This window comes from Lipotes vexillifer, unplaced genomic scaffold (genome assembly GCF_000442215.2).
Source record: "Lipotes vexillifer unplaced genomic scaffold, Lipotes_vexillifer_v1.1 scaffold1242, whole genome shotgun sequence".
NCBI lineage: Eukaryota > Metazoa > Chordata > Mammalia > Artiodactyla > Lipotidae > Lipotes > Lipotes vexillifer.
In genome coordinates, this window is record NW_006793169.1 from 1082297 (window position 1) to 1097347 (window position 15051).

At 42.0% G+C, this 15051-nt stretch overlaps 1 non-coding gene across 1 annotated transcript; it reads right to left on the minus strand.

Moving 5' to 3' along the window:
- Window positions 1–1055: 1055 nt before the first annotated feature.
- Window positions 1056–1128, minus strand: TRNAE-UUC (transfer RNA glutamic acid (anticodon UUC)). Its single transcript has one exon. It is a non-coding gene; the product is annotated as a tRNA-Glu (tRNA).
- Window positions 1129–15051: the final 13923 nt, after the last annotated feature.

A 15051-nucleotide genomic window follows, 5' to 3' on the forward strand; every position in this document is an offset into this window, starting at 1 on the left:
TTTTTTTTTTTTTGCGGTACGCGGGCCTCTCACTGTTGTGGCCTCTCCCGTTGCGGAGCACAGGCTCAGGACGCGCAGGCTCAGCGGCCGTGGCTCACAGGCCCAGCCGCTCCGCGGCATGTAGGTTCCTCCCATACCGGGGCACGAACCCGTGGTCCCTGCATAGGCAGGCGGACTCTCAACCACTGCGCCACCAGGGAAGCCCCGCCTTTCCTTCTAATACGACCCTCAGAGTTCCAATTAGTGCTGTCCTTGAACTACCAGGAGTCCTCAGCTGTGACCTTATATAATAACAATGCTATCCTGGCTATTACTTGTAGGCAAGCATAATAGCAGGCAGTGCAATACCTCCTCTCTTTTGGCCTGGGAAAGGGCAGCTGACAGTCCAGATCCCGTTTAACGGGAGGTCTTAACCACCTATTAGCTACTTGCAGAAACCACGACATGATCGCTCTCCTTCAAGCCTACAGTGCTTTTCCCATTGCAGGGTTACTGTAAACATTCCGTCTCTTCCTCTTTCCTTTCTCACTGCTCTGATCACCTCACCGGGGTCTGATTAGGATCACAGCCCTCTCTGTGGTTATCCCTGACTACGGTGATCAGCAACCAAGCCTACCAGCTTACATACAAGTAAGTCATAGCAGTACAACGGGCATTTGTGAATAAGAGTCAACTCTCATTTTGCAATTACTGTTAGTTACTTAGTACTTTGAGATGTAGGTGATACTTCTAAATGGTAGCCACTCACCACACGTGACTATTCAAATTTAAATTGAATGAAGTTAAAAATTCAGTTCCTCAGTCACAGTAGTCACATTTCACGTGCTCAAAACAGCCGCACGTGGTTAGTGGCTATTGTACTGGTCAGAACAGACCGAAAACATTTCCACAATGGCAGAAAGTTCTACTGGACAGCGCTGCCATAGCGCAATGCGCAAACACAGGAACACTTACTGAACTCTTAAGTGCCAGCGCTGTTCTAAGTTTTTTGAATGCATTAACTCATTTCATTTTTTTTTTTTTTTGGCTGTGCTGCACGGCTTGTGGGATCTTGGTTCCCCAACCAGGGATTGAACCTGGGCCCTCGGCAGTGAAAGCTCGGAGTCCTAACCACTGGACCACCAGGGAATTCCCTCCTTCCATTCTCAATATGACTCTATGAGTGATGTAGGGCTTGGTACTGTTCCCATTTCACAGATCAGGAAACTGAGGCACAGAGTGATTAAATAATGATTCCTCTCTCTGCCACTGTCTCCAAACCCACAGCCCTTGCCTCTGCAATGTGTCCCGTAGCCACGCCAGTGTTTGTCATCACAGGCACTATTCTTATTTAGGCTCTTGTTGGATAATTGCTGGACCTTCCTAATGGATCTCCTTATTTCAGCGATCTTTCTCTTCATTCACCGCACCAAATACTTAATAATTAAGCCTCACAGTCCACTGAATTAAGGTCAAAGCACTTTTCAAAGTTACCTACAACATGGTCCCAATTTTTCTTTCTCATCTTATCCTCATGCAGTAGCTAGTTCTTATCAATAACTAGGGCCACTGCATGAGTTCAGGTCTGCTGAGGAGCAGACGCTAACATGGGATGAGACATGCAAGAGAGGGGAACAGGAGTAGGTACAGAAAGCTTGCAGACTGAGATGTCAGTGTGGCCCCTGTGCAGGAGAGGAGAAGGGAGGGAAACTGCATGGAAGGCGTCTTAGAGTGCAGCACGGTTCCAAGAAAGGTTTAACCATGCCAGTGGGGAGTCCTGAGCCAAGCTGCTCGGTGGAGGATCCCCCTGTCTTGCTGGAACGGGCATGCTTAGTGCTCCAACTCTGCACAGTCCTGGCTGGGAGCAGTCCCTGGGAAGCATGGTCGAGGGACCAAAGTGTGGTGGGTCCAGAGGGGCCACAGCTAGGGATGTTAGTCAGTTGTGCCCCCTTAAAGCAGGAAAGCAGAGTGGACATTCTCATGGCCACCCCGGTCACTGTATAATTTACCATTTTACTGGGATACTCTTAAGAGTGAAAGAGGGCACTATTAAGCATTACACTAGGCAACAGATGGACCCAGGGACCACCCTAAGCAAACTGGAATGTATGGCCACCCTGTAACAACTTAGGTAGCAGAGAGCCTACCAATGTTCATCAAGTCTTTCCACTTGCTGGCATTCCTTCAGTCTGGAACTGCTTTATAACCCAAACTGTGGCTACAGAAATCTTAGGCATCTGTTAAAACTGACCTCAGGTTTCACCTTCTGAATGTCATCTTTTCCTTCTTGGAGCCACTTCACGTCTATCTTTCTTGAAATACTGATCCTTTTCCGCAATATATTTTAAATTATCTTCTTCCTGCCATCAGGCAGTAAGTCCCCAAGGGCAGGGACAATTTTTTTTTTTTTTTTCAGTTTTGTGCTGCCTTTGATGACTAGCACAAGCACAATGTCACCATGTAGTAGGCACCAACAGTAACGCCTACAGAAGGCTGTACTCCTCACTCCGTAGAGCCCGCCTATGGCTCTTCTGTCTTAAACAAATACTTGCATCACCTTGTATTTCGTAAATGCAACGTTTTCTATGTCTTTACAGTTCAGACAGGGAATTCAAATATCAGCCAACCTTGGTGAATGAGTTCTTTTACAATTTGCTAATTACTTTGTCCTTTTTCCGCTGAAAGCCTACAATGAATTACTTCAACTTCGCCTCCAAAGGGGACTAACAAATTGCTGAATATAATTTGCACTTGAAACAATAAAGCTGTTAATGGCATTTGAGCAAGAACACCCATTATTTTCTTTGCAGCAATAAATCAGCATTTCATCTGTTATAAATTGCTTGGTCAGCGTCACATGGCTTCAGAATAAATCTCTTTCTCCTTTGTGCTTCTGCTGTCTATGATAAAAGAAGACGGCAGAAGGTAACCCCGTGTTCTGCATTCCCGGGCACATCATTTCATGCTGCACGGCTCTGCAATTTATTTCTAGTGATAAACCTCTTGTAGTCCTACACTGACGGATGCTCACATGTGTCCAAATATGCACAGGAAGACACAGGGACCTCTTCCACATTAATACTGAAATGAAGGGGCTGACCATGGAGAGCAGAAGTTTGATGCCTACTACAGATTTTAACAAGTGGGTGGCTGTAAAAATAAACAGAAATGCTCTAATCATTAGACTATTTTTTTTTCAGCCATGCCTCCAGATATGGCTGTAGATATCACAGGTTTCATTAGATAGGACAGAGTTATCCTCTTAAGATTGGATTATTTTAGCTTCACATGTCTGAGAAATGTACCTAATAAGTTCTACTTTCAAAAAATCCCTTGCCTTGAAATCATCTCAACTCTATGATTTATCTTTTCTTGGGTACTTCTGAACATAGCACAATATCATAAAGTAGGTGCCTAATAAAATATTTAAGTGAATGAGTTAATAGATGAATGCTTTTCATTTAGTCTAAGTCACATTAGTTAACGGTATTGTTCATTCATCAAAATTAAATAATACTATGTCATCTACATTTATTACGAGCTGGTCTCTCTTCTCTATTTTAAAATCTACCGATATTTGGGAGTTATGCTTACTGTCAGTTATAGTGCTAACATTTCAAATATATGGAGGATTTTATGAATATTATTATGGATAATGGTGATTAGTTGCTTTTAATATCCTAGGGAGAGTGAGAGAAAATAGACTTAAGCTACAGCATGAGAGATTTAAGTTAGACAAGAGTGTTCTGGCATCAGATCTAATTAAACAGTAGAGTCGATTAATGAGAGAAGTTATAAAATCTTTAAAATAAGATGGACTCTCATCAATATATACATTATTAAGTATGCCCCTATATAAAAGACAGAGGAATTGGTTCCACTCTTCTTTGAGAGGCAGATATATGAAGTGTATATCTATAATAATATAATTTTCCAGAGTATCAGCATTTCACATAAGATGACTGGTATCAATTTATAACATGAATCATAAGGACATAAATTTAAGGACATGAATCATATACCAAAGAAGTGACTCCTAGTTCTAGTCTCTCATATGTTATGTTGCTTTGGACCATTTTACCTCTAAGATAAAGATTCTTTTCTAATTAAATAGGAATAATCCTATTTCTAAGTATATATTCTTCAAAATAAATTATATAAGACCTTGTTGGGTAACTTATTCTGAATAAATAAGCAGTAGGAATATCTGATTCCTATTATTTGAAGTTATTTCAATACTACACCCTCATTTATTGTAAATTAGAATATATATATGTAGTATACATATACATATAATTATATTATAAAGTAAATTATACTATACTATAAATATATATACTAAATTATACTATATATATGAAGAAGAAAGTTTATCACACTGGTAACAATTAGAAAAGAAATACTAATATAGATAAATTTTAGATTGTGGTAATTATGTGAATAGCAATCTGACACAGGATTCATCTTTAAGATCAGGTGATTTAATGTATTTATGCCAATCTCTCCCCATGTCGATATTCTTACTGTGGAGCTTTATTATTAGACCATGAATCTATCACTTCAAAATTCCCAGGCAAGAGGCACTGAGAAAATGAAACACGCTCCCTCTACTGTATGGGATTTAGAGAAAAAAAATGCTTTCTTAACCACTGGAGTACATTTTCCTCATCAAGGTTCGTATGACAAACTTTGAAAAACTCATGGAGTAGACTATGCAATGTATGTTTAAGTGTTGTAACTGCTTTTGTGTTAGGATTCACTTTATGAAAGAATTCATACTTACTACCTTTCTATTGCTTGGATATGTATCTATTTTGATTGTGGTCAATGGAGCCTGTAAAGCCTAAAAAGAACATGTAATTCCATTCTCTTGTCTCTTTTGAAATAGAGACTTTGGGCTACAACGTGTTTTTCTCAATAGTCCAACTCCCTACTCAGAGACACCAACGCAAACGTAGTATTTCAGGTGAATCATGAGTAAAAGGCATTCATGGGGAGAATTAGACAAGGATAGAGAGTGAGGAAGTGGAGCATGTCAAAAAGGCCAGCTTTCAGGAGAAGGGCAGTCAACAGTGTCCTTGAGAGCATGAGAAGTGGAGGCAATCTTGAAGTCATTTGGGAACGAATCTGCCCCTTTCACAGATGAGGAAACTGAGGCTTAGAGAGAGTATGCGACCTTCTCAAGGTCACTCTGTCCTAAGAGATGACAGAAGAGCACTGCACAATTCCGAATATGAGTGGCAGATTCAGACCTCGCCATGAGCCAGGGTAGCCGCCAGCCCCTCTGGAGGACCCGCTCTCTTAGTGCTCCAGCCTTGCTTCCACGCATCATCAGCCCCTTTGAATCTGGTGAGTGACCGGGAACGACAGGCAAGGGATGGAAGCACATCTGCCAAGGCTCAGAATGCATTCACTCTGATGGCCCGAGCTCCAGTTTACCTTGTGAAGAGCACTGTCCTAGTTGGTACTGGACAGGAGGCAAAACAAGTGTTATCCTGACATGGTCCTGCCCTGGAGGGACTCAGACGATGGAGGAGCCACATGCCAGCCCCTCCCAAGGCTCAGCTGCTTCCAGGAGAAAACGAAGGCAGCATGAAGCCAAGGGGAGGCCAGACAAGGGAGAGGGTGCACATACACTAAACTTTGGAATGTGAAGGAGGCTCATCTACGCTTCAGGTCACACAGCAGGTCACGTGGGGAGAAGATGCTCTGAGCAAGGAGATCATATATACAGTGCCATTCCGGGCGGGGTTGTCTGTGATCTGTAACTTGTATGGATATAATAAGCACCATGTCTAAGACACAACAGCCCCAAACCACCACCACCAAAACACAAAACACATGTTCAAAGGGGAGAATTATCCACGACATTAGGTTTGTTTTTTTTTTTCCTACATGGCTGATCCAGGAGCGGGTTGCAAAATCCATCATTGTTACAGGATGGAAAGTCAACCAGGGGAGCCTTCTTAGAACTTTTAAAGGGAAACATTGTGGATGAGCCTTTTGGTCTTGCAGGAAAGATGGCTAGTTATGTTTAACTATAAACACATGGTGGTAGGTGTCAGAGATACGCTCCACTAGAAGACTATATAAAATAAATACTGTTTTTGGCAAAGGACACTAAACTCAGAGAACCTGAGAATTCCAGACAAGGGCCAGTGCAGCTTCCCATGCTTTCTCAAGCATTTAGCAACCAGATTTAGTCTTCAGCTGAAAGGCTTTCATTTCAGGCAATACGTAATTCATGCAGATGATTCATTTGCAATATTAAATCATTACAATATTCTGTAAAAACTACAACAGCAAAAGACCAAAAACACAGGAGGTCTGCTTTGACTACCTAATTTAAACTGCAACCTCACCCTATCCCCAAACTGACACTCTTACACTGCTCTACTTTTTTCTTTTTTTTTCATAGCAATTATCATCTCCAAACATACCAGAATTTGTTTATTTGTTTACTGATTATTTTCTGTTTTCCCCCAGTAGAATATAAGCTCCAAGAGGGCAGGAATGTTTGTTTTATTCACATCTAGATCCATGAGTGGCACACAGCAGGTGTGCAAGAATGCCGGCTGACCGAATCAGAATAAGACGTGGATGAACTGTCAATATTGTATAAAGCCTTTTTCTCAGATAACAAGGAAGTTGCCTCACCACTAACTACGAGGATTTTTTTTTTCTTTTTTTGTGTGTGTAGAGAAATTTTTGTTGCTTTTGGTCTCACTTTTTAATGCATAATTCCATTAAAGTAACAATGATAGATCAATAGATATTACTGGAAGAGAGTTATGATGGCTAAGCAAAGTGCAGTGATAGGAAGTAGGAGATGGAAAAAATACCCAGAAAAAAGGAGATGAATAGCCGGTATTATATAAAGTCAGATGGCATTATAAACCAGAATTTCTTAACCGTATCCTCCTTTCACTTCATTATCTTATAAAATACAAGATGTTATATAATATTCCTGCATTGGGAACCTTATGTACCACTTAACTCAATTCATAAGAGCCAATTCAGTTGCCCTTTTTATATTTTCGGTATAAATCACCGAGGTTAAAAAGATCAAATTCAGAGGTCAGCAGGGGCATTCTGCTATCAGAAGAATCAGGTGACTAAGGCTAACGGTTCCAGGGTGACTAACCCCCCTTGTACGTGAAGCCACGATGATGACCTGCTTTTGTACATCTCTGGGGGTAGGGAGGGAAACAGGTGTGTACTGGGCAGTGTGAAAAGATATTTCACGAGGGTTTGTCTTTATAGGCTTATAATATGAACACTTTTGTACGGCACCTCCCCAAGCATAAGAAACGCTCTCACCGTACGCCTTGCTCTGCTCTCATAACAGCCTTTTGAAGTGGTTACGCTTATTTTCTGAATCTTGGAGAGTGTGTTACTTGCCCAGGGTGGTGCGCCAAAGTGGATCATTCCTATCTTGGTTTAAGAAAGCAAGTACAATATACAAAATAGATAAACAACAAGGACCTATTGTATGGCACAGGGAACTGTATTCCATATCTTGCAATAACCTATAATGGAAAAGAACCTGAAAAGAAGAGCCATATATGTATGTGTGTGTGTGTGCGTATATATATATATATATATATATATATATATATATATATATATAAAACTGAATTGTTTTGCTGTGCACCTGAAACTAACACAACACTGTAAATCAACTATACTTCAATTAAAAAAAAGAAAGCAAGTACAAATTCGGCACTTTTTTCACATGGCATGGCCAAACGTAATACTCTGAAAGATCGGTTACCTAGCTGTCCACCTCTCGTGGTCTATTACCAGGAACGCATCTTACAAAAGTGCATGATTGTCTCGTCTCCGTCGCCACAGTGCTAGGAGATCAAGGAGGCACTAACAGGTGGTATTTATTTAAGACCCTGCATTTCTTAGGTTATGGCGGAGGTCTGTGAACAAGAAAGGCAGCGGACTTACAGGGATCATTTAAAGCTCTGCCTTACCACCACCAACAAAAACGCTAAGAAACAGACAGAATTCCTCTCCTGTGTAGAAACATTCCGTAACAATGCAGAAGTGTGCGCGTGTGTCGGTGGGCGGGAGTGGGGGAGGGCAGGGGCTGGCAGCTAAAATGCAACTTGCCCAAACCCAGGAAAGACACAGCATGTACAGAATGGGCAGATCTTGAGAGCCTCATCCCCACGCAAAGAGAAACTGGGCAGTATCCAGAGAGAAGAGCTGGTACAGTAGCTGGGGAGAATTAACTACCGAAGGGGATGAATCAGCTCAGCGTCTTCAAACATCTACAGGTTCCGTCAAACCTGCCCGCACTCTTCAAGAGCTTCAGGGCTCACAAACAGGAAATCGCTGGGTATGACTTAACCTGACTATCTCCTTAGAGAAGAGCTTGCCCTGAAGAGTGATGAACAAAGTGTAGAGCCAGAGGGTGAAAGGTGAAGAACATCATGAGTTCAAGTTCAGGGTATGGGGCATTTAGTGGAAGGCAACAGTTTTCTAAACACAGAGGAGTTCGCTGGGGTTCAGTACTGGTCGACATCTTCACTATAGCAGCCCAACACTTCATAGAAACGAAGAGAGGAAAAACTGCATTACAAAGGGGCTTGTGAAGACGTGAGATGAAGCTGTTCATTATTCATGGGTTCATTCACTCATGACATTCTGTATCAGGATATTTTCAGATACAGAAAACTCTGAACTGACCTAAACAAATACGAGGATCTTGCACAACAGAGTTGCCTGGATAGGGTGGAGCTGTCCCAGGACTGGTTTATTTAGCAGCTTTCCAACATCATCAAGGTTCTAGGTTCTTTCCATCTTTCTATTTTGATTTGCTTAGATTAACTCCAAATTTTCCCCCTTACCCCAGATCCGGGAGTGGGGCTGGGGCGGGGGCCAGGTGCCCTAAAGCAGCTGGAAGAGAGTAAACACTTCACCCAACTCAGGGTTATACTAGCAAGAAAGGGGCCACTGGGTGGGTCCCCAGAGATATGTGTAGATGGTCACTCAGCAGTAGTCACTGAGTGCCTACTATGTGTCCACTCCTGTGCTGTCATGGAGACAAGGAATGGCCACCCTGGAGGAGATTAGAGATAATGGCAGAGACAGACGTTAATGAAATTAACCATGTAAATAAAGATAAAGCTGCAACTGTAATAAGTGCTCTGTTGGAAAGGTCCATGGTACTTAGATACCATAACAGGGGACCTAGGCTAGAAAAGGAGAAGGTGAAGCCTCCCTGAAGAAGGGACGCTGAGCTTCGGGGATAAAGGATGGAGAAACCTTTCAGACAGAGGGAACATATGGAGTGACAAGGTGGAAGGATGGAATATGACACATTCAGAACTGTCCCCTGATGGAGAACAGACCAGGAGGGTGAGCCTGGAGCAAGATGAAGCTGGGGAGGTAACACAGGAGCCAGACCATCTGAGTTGTATGCAACAGAAGAAAATATGAACACGTACATTTTTTTTTTTGCGGGGGAGGATACGCGGGCCTCTCACTGTTGTGGCCTCTCCCGTTGCGGAGCACAGGCTCCGGACGCGCAGGCTCAGCGGCCACGGCTCACGGGCCCAGCCGCTCCGCGGCATGTGGGATCTTCCCGGACCGGGGCACGAGCCCGCGTCCCCTGCATCGGCAGGCGGACTCTCAACCACTGCGCCACCGGGGAAGCCCAACACGTACATTTTTTAAAACTGTTAAAATCTTAGACCTTTTGTTCACATCAAGTTTGATACAAAACAGGGCTCTAAAATGCCTTGGTGCACAGATGCTCTGAGAATATTAAATGACCATTCCCTGTCCTTTCCAGGTGAATGTTTTCTGGTCGCTTTGCTTAGAGTGGTCCCCAGGAAAAGAGCCGGGTGTAGCGGGTAAGGGGGCACGGCCTGGGCTGACCTGGAGCCTGGGTTGAAAGGTGAAGCCACATGGTAGTAACTCATTGAGAACGGAAGGAAATAATTAAAGAGGCCAAGATAGGAAAAGGACGGTGGCCTTGAGACAGGACTGCATAGGATCAGGGGCCTGAAGAGGGGTTCATGGTGTGTAGTAGCAAGAGATGGGTGGTTGGTCTGGGGATGTGGGAAGACCCAGAAGCACAGTGAATGAGGGACCCCGCTGAGGGGCAATCTTACCTCCATGCCCCACCTTCAGCCAAGAGTCTAGCGTTTACTCTCTTTCCATATCCTAGGGAGGTAACAACAGCGAGACTGTGGCATTCAGTTTACCTCTGTGCTTTTGGGGGGTGTGCTTGCTTACTTAGCAAGACATGATGAGAAAATTATTCAAGGTAAGGTGCCAGAGAGTCCTCTTTCAGCAAATGAAAATACGCAAATATGCTTTAGGAATAAACAGCACTACCACTTCCTCATGGGGCTGAAAAATATTATCTCTTACGTTGGTTTCTTGTCACTATAAACTAACTCATAAGCCCTCAATAGCTGAGTACAAATGGTCTAATTAACCATCTTCTGTCCTTCAAATACTTCAGAATTTCCACGGTGCCTAACTATGCGTTTCTTCTACCACATGGATGAGCATGGAGCTAAATGGGCTCTCATCCTCCCAAGCAGATATTTAAAGTGTGACAAAGTCATCTCAGAGAAGCTTGGTCCTTTTGAAATGAGACAACTAATTACCCAGTGAAAAGGCAGTCTTTTCCCCATTGGGAAATCAACTACATGGCCTAGCAGAATGAAAGGCAAGGACAATGGCAAATCAGGTCTGCAAAAACAGTAAACAAAACAAGCCACAGAACAATCAGCACATGCAGAAAAGCAAAACAGCACCAGCCACAGAGCTGATTTGATTTTAACAAACTGAATCTGTGTTTCAGAAAGAAAGGCAAAAGAGTGAAAATACACAACAGTATAAAAAAAGAAACAAAACACCCTGAAAGCAAAGTAAGACAACTAAAAGCAAACTAAAGCTCATATACACAGAACTCACAGACTTCACAAATTACGTTGTCTGAGAATTATCCTACAAAATTAGGAAATGGTCGTTATATAGGTTTTTATCACTCAGGAAAACAGTCCACGTCTCTTCCAGAATCCCAACTGCTAACAAACACAAAGCATTGAACCGTGGAGACGGTCCTCCTCTCAAAAGAGGGACATAACCTATTTTCTCTAGATCAGATGTAGCCGGTGACTGAGAACCCATAGATCCTGTAGCAACACGGAGAAAAGGAAATGGATGATGAAAGCAAATTTAATTCAATGTACATTATAATGTACAAAACTGGGAAGGGGAGAGAGGCAGGGACAGACCCAATAAACACACACAGCGCCTACTTGGCTCCATTTTAGTTTCAACAAATTTCGTATCTCTTTGTGACTGTTACCCTTGAGAAGCATGAAAAACTGACAATAAAAGGTTATCCGAATGGAACGTTGGCGTTTGGGTAAGTGTCAAGCACAAAAAGAATCATAATTTTTTTCAGCAAGCTTTCAAACAAAGTGTGCGTGCTCTTGACATCTGCAGATGAGCTATAGTTTCCTCTTCTTCAAAACTCAAAGCGTCTCTAAATTAAACATAAGCTTGTTTTTGGTATCTGCAAAATATATGTGGATAAAATTCAAAGTTTTAGAGAGGGAGTTGCCATAGAAACACACAACTCCCTAAAAGAGCAATCCGTTGTCTCTTAAGGGGACCTGTCATCATAGAGATTTGTTCATTGTCTGTGTGCGCGTGAGGCTGCAGACAATGCATAAAGAACAGTCAGCATAGACACACTGGACAAATACACAAATGAAATAAGTTAAGTACTTTAAGTAAGGGGCCATGAGCCCTTTGTGTGTGTGTGTGTGTGTGTGTGTGTGTGTGTGTGTGTGTGTGTTTAGTGGGGGTGGAATCATGTGAGCTGAACCCTTTGGTACAGCTGAAATGCAGCCATCATAAAAAGATTTATTCAAAGCACAATTCTGCAACAATCTGCGCATTGCACACAGTTCTGGACCGTCTTCTGTGAATTCTTTTAAAATGTGGATGAAAGTACTACAAGCAGCACTTACAAAAATAGCTTTATTTTTACTAGCAGAGTAGACTCAAGCTAAAAATAAACCAAATGGGAATTTGGTACTGCAGACTTTTCAAAAGCATAGTGTCAGTATACCTAAGACAAACACCCCCCTCTTCACTAGAAACTTCTGTGCAGCATTCCAAAAAAGCCACCTTTTAGCCAGAGTACAGTTCTTCAGACTTGGTATTTCTGGAGACAAAGGATCCCCATGGAGCAAACATCTAAGTTGGAGTCCTGAATCAAACCACTTACTGGTCCTTAGAGAAGGATTACTCCTCTCAGGCTTTCACCAGAAGCGGCCAAATTATCACACAGCCCTTTGACGATGGGATGATCTTAACTGGGAGGAATTAAAAGAGGTATTTTTGAGGGGCTGTGACCCAAAAAACCCTGTAATGAAAGTTTGGGATTCAAAAAACTTAAAGCCATCTGAGTCATGATTTGTCTGAAAATGTGATTTTTCCACGGCTGTATTCATCTATGATTGGTACTAATGATTTGCAAATCGTACGATCGACCATAATCATGATATTTCTAATGAAACAGAAGCATTCCATAAACATTAAATATTTAATCTGTTAGGTAAATACAGCTACTGTTAACCAAATCTGACAAATGGGAGAACTGATACCACCACTCATATCTGCCCCACATCACAGATGACTAACCTCTGAATTCATTTAAATATAAACAATAAAGTACACATGTGCTTATTTACATATGTGAATAACCAAAGTATCATGATTAGGCATAGTTACACAACTGATTAAAAAGTCATTCAAGGGCTGACTCAAAAACCGATCAAGTTACATGTAGGTAACATGGCCCTAGTATCATCAGTTGGCATTATTCTTAAAAAAGAAAGGAAAAGAAAAGAAAAACCAGAATGTTTAAAATCTCACCTTTCTATTGCTAAGTGTAACAGATGAATATCCAATAGTGGTTAGTGGACCACAGGGCAGTGGTACCAACTAGCAACTGGGTGTCAGTTATAGGTCTGATAATGTGCATTGGAAAAAGTGGAGCATCTGGCCAGACGCATGTACTCGACTTGGATTTCACAGTAGTAGTACTCTGACTTCTACTCACCCTTTAAGATTCAGACCAACCAAGAGCTCCTTAGGGAAGCTTCTCTGAGGCCAGGGACTCTACTCCAAAAGATGTCCTGAATCTCTGTAGCACTTCATCATTGATATTCAGCCACTGGCTTTCTCAAAAGCTTCCGATTCAGTCACAAACTTCTTAAGGGCAGTGACCATATCTATCTTGCTCACCTCTGGAGCCCAGAATTGGTGGAGCTCAATAAATGTTTGCTGAATGAATGAATGAGTGTTAAGGACTGGATTTTTTTAAGTTACTAATGCTCTTATCTATCAGACAATTTATTAATCTGGTAAAGATCTGATAAAAATGGTGCAGGGTTAAAAGAAATAATGTTCCTGGTTATCTCAAAAAATTCAGAGACCAGAGGTCTGTCCCTTAACATGGATTTTCATTTCCTATGGACAAGAAAGCAAAGAATGATCATGATATTCTGTACTAAAAACCTGGAGGGTTAAGGAACTGTCCACACGTCACTGGTGTTGCCCATTCTTTTATCTTGAAGGAAGCCTGCTCTGGGAATGACAGATGAGGTTTACATAATTACAGTACACTCTTTGACATGTGGCTCTTAAGTCTGTACACACGTCCAGTGCTCTGGAAGCAGGTCAGCAATTAGTTGCTTATTTTTCCTAACCATACCAGTCACAAATGCAGAAACTCACCTCTCTCTTAATACAATCAACTTCCCTAAAGCTGACACATACATACACACCAGACTTTGGGAGAATTCTCCAGTGGGGATTTAAAAGGAAATATCTTGTGGCAGTGGAGTCACATGGAGGCTTCCAACAGTTCAGATATTTGCCATCTACACAAAGAGGGAAAGGTCCTCCATGCTGTAATTGTTTGATAAACATGCCACAGTGGGCTTTTTACTTCTTCTGATATGAGTGGAAATAGCTTCTTGTTGGTATGTAGTGAAGGCATCAAGTAAAGGCAATGAAGTGATAAGTATTTATAATACAGATTTAATTTTTCTCTATCAACATTTCCGCTTTAAGTAGGATCATCCTACTTAACATCTTGTCCCACTAATTTTTACTTCAAGTTGAAAAGAGTAAAGTGTGAATGCCTAAAAGAATCCACTCACCTTTTTAGAATCAGCAATCTAAGCACTAATCTTTCAAACAGCTTTAATCTAGAATGTTTTTTAAATTTATTTATTTATTTTTGCGGTACGCGGGCCTCTCACTGTTGTGGCCTCTCCCGTTGCAGAGCACAGGCTCCGGACGCGCAGGCTCAGCGGCTCAGCGGCCACGGCTCACGGGCCCAGCCGCTCCGCGGCAATGTGGGATATTCCCGGACCGGGGCACGAACCCGCGTCGCCTGCATCGGCAGGCGGACTCTCTACCACTGTGCCATCAGGGAAGCCCTAGAATGTTATTTTTATAGGAGTTTATAAAATTATCAATTGAATTGTTTAAAACTTTTATAAATCAAGATCAAAAGTGGATGATGTCTTTATTTTTTAAAAAGTAATACACATGACCATCATGTAAAATTACAAAAATCTTAGCCATTCATAGTGCTTGGGGAATGAGTCTTTCTATACAACACAGTTTCCCAGAAAGCTGAAGGACTCCAGGGTTTACTTAAAAGAGAAATACTTCCAAAATGTACCACATATTTTTGTACCTCATGATCAGAGCCTACATACATAATACACGTTTTTCCTTGGTAACTTACAATTGAAAATACTAGCTCATTTGTCTAAACTGAATGTAGTTCAAAATGTGATACACATGTGGCTGTAGATGAAAATATATGCGCTATGATCCATGGAACAGGAAGCATCCCATTTGACCCTCAAAATACTCTGAAATCCATCCTCTCAAAAAAGAAAAAATTCCTGATGTCAACTTCTCTTTTGGCCATTTGCCTCCCTCCCCCGCCCAGAGGTAGGGTGAAAGCTATGCAGTGCAGTATGACTTTCTGGGGAGTACAGTGTC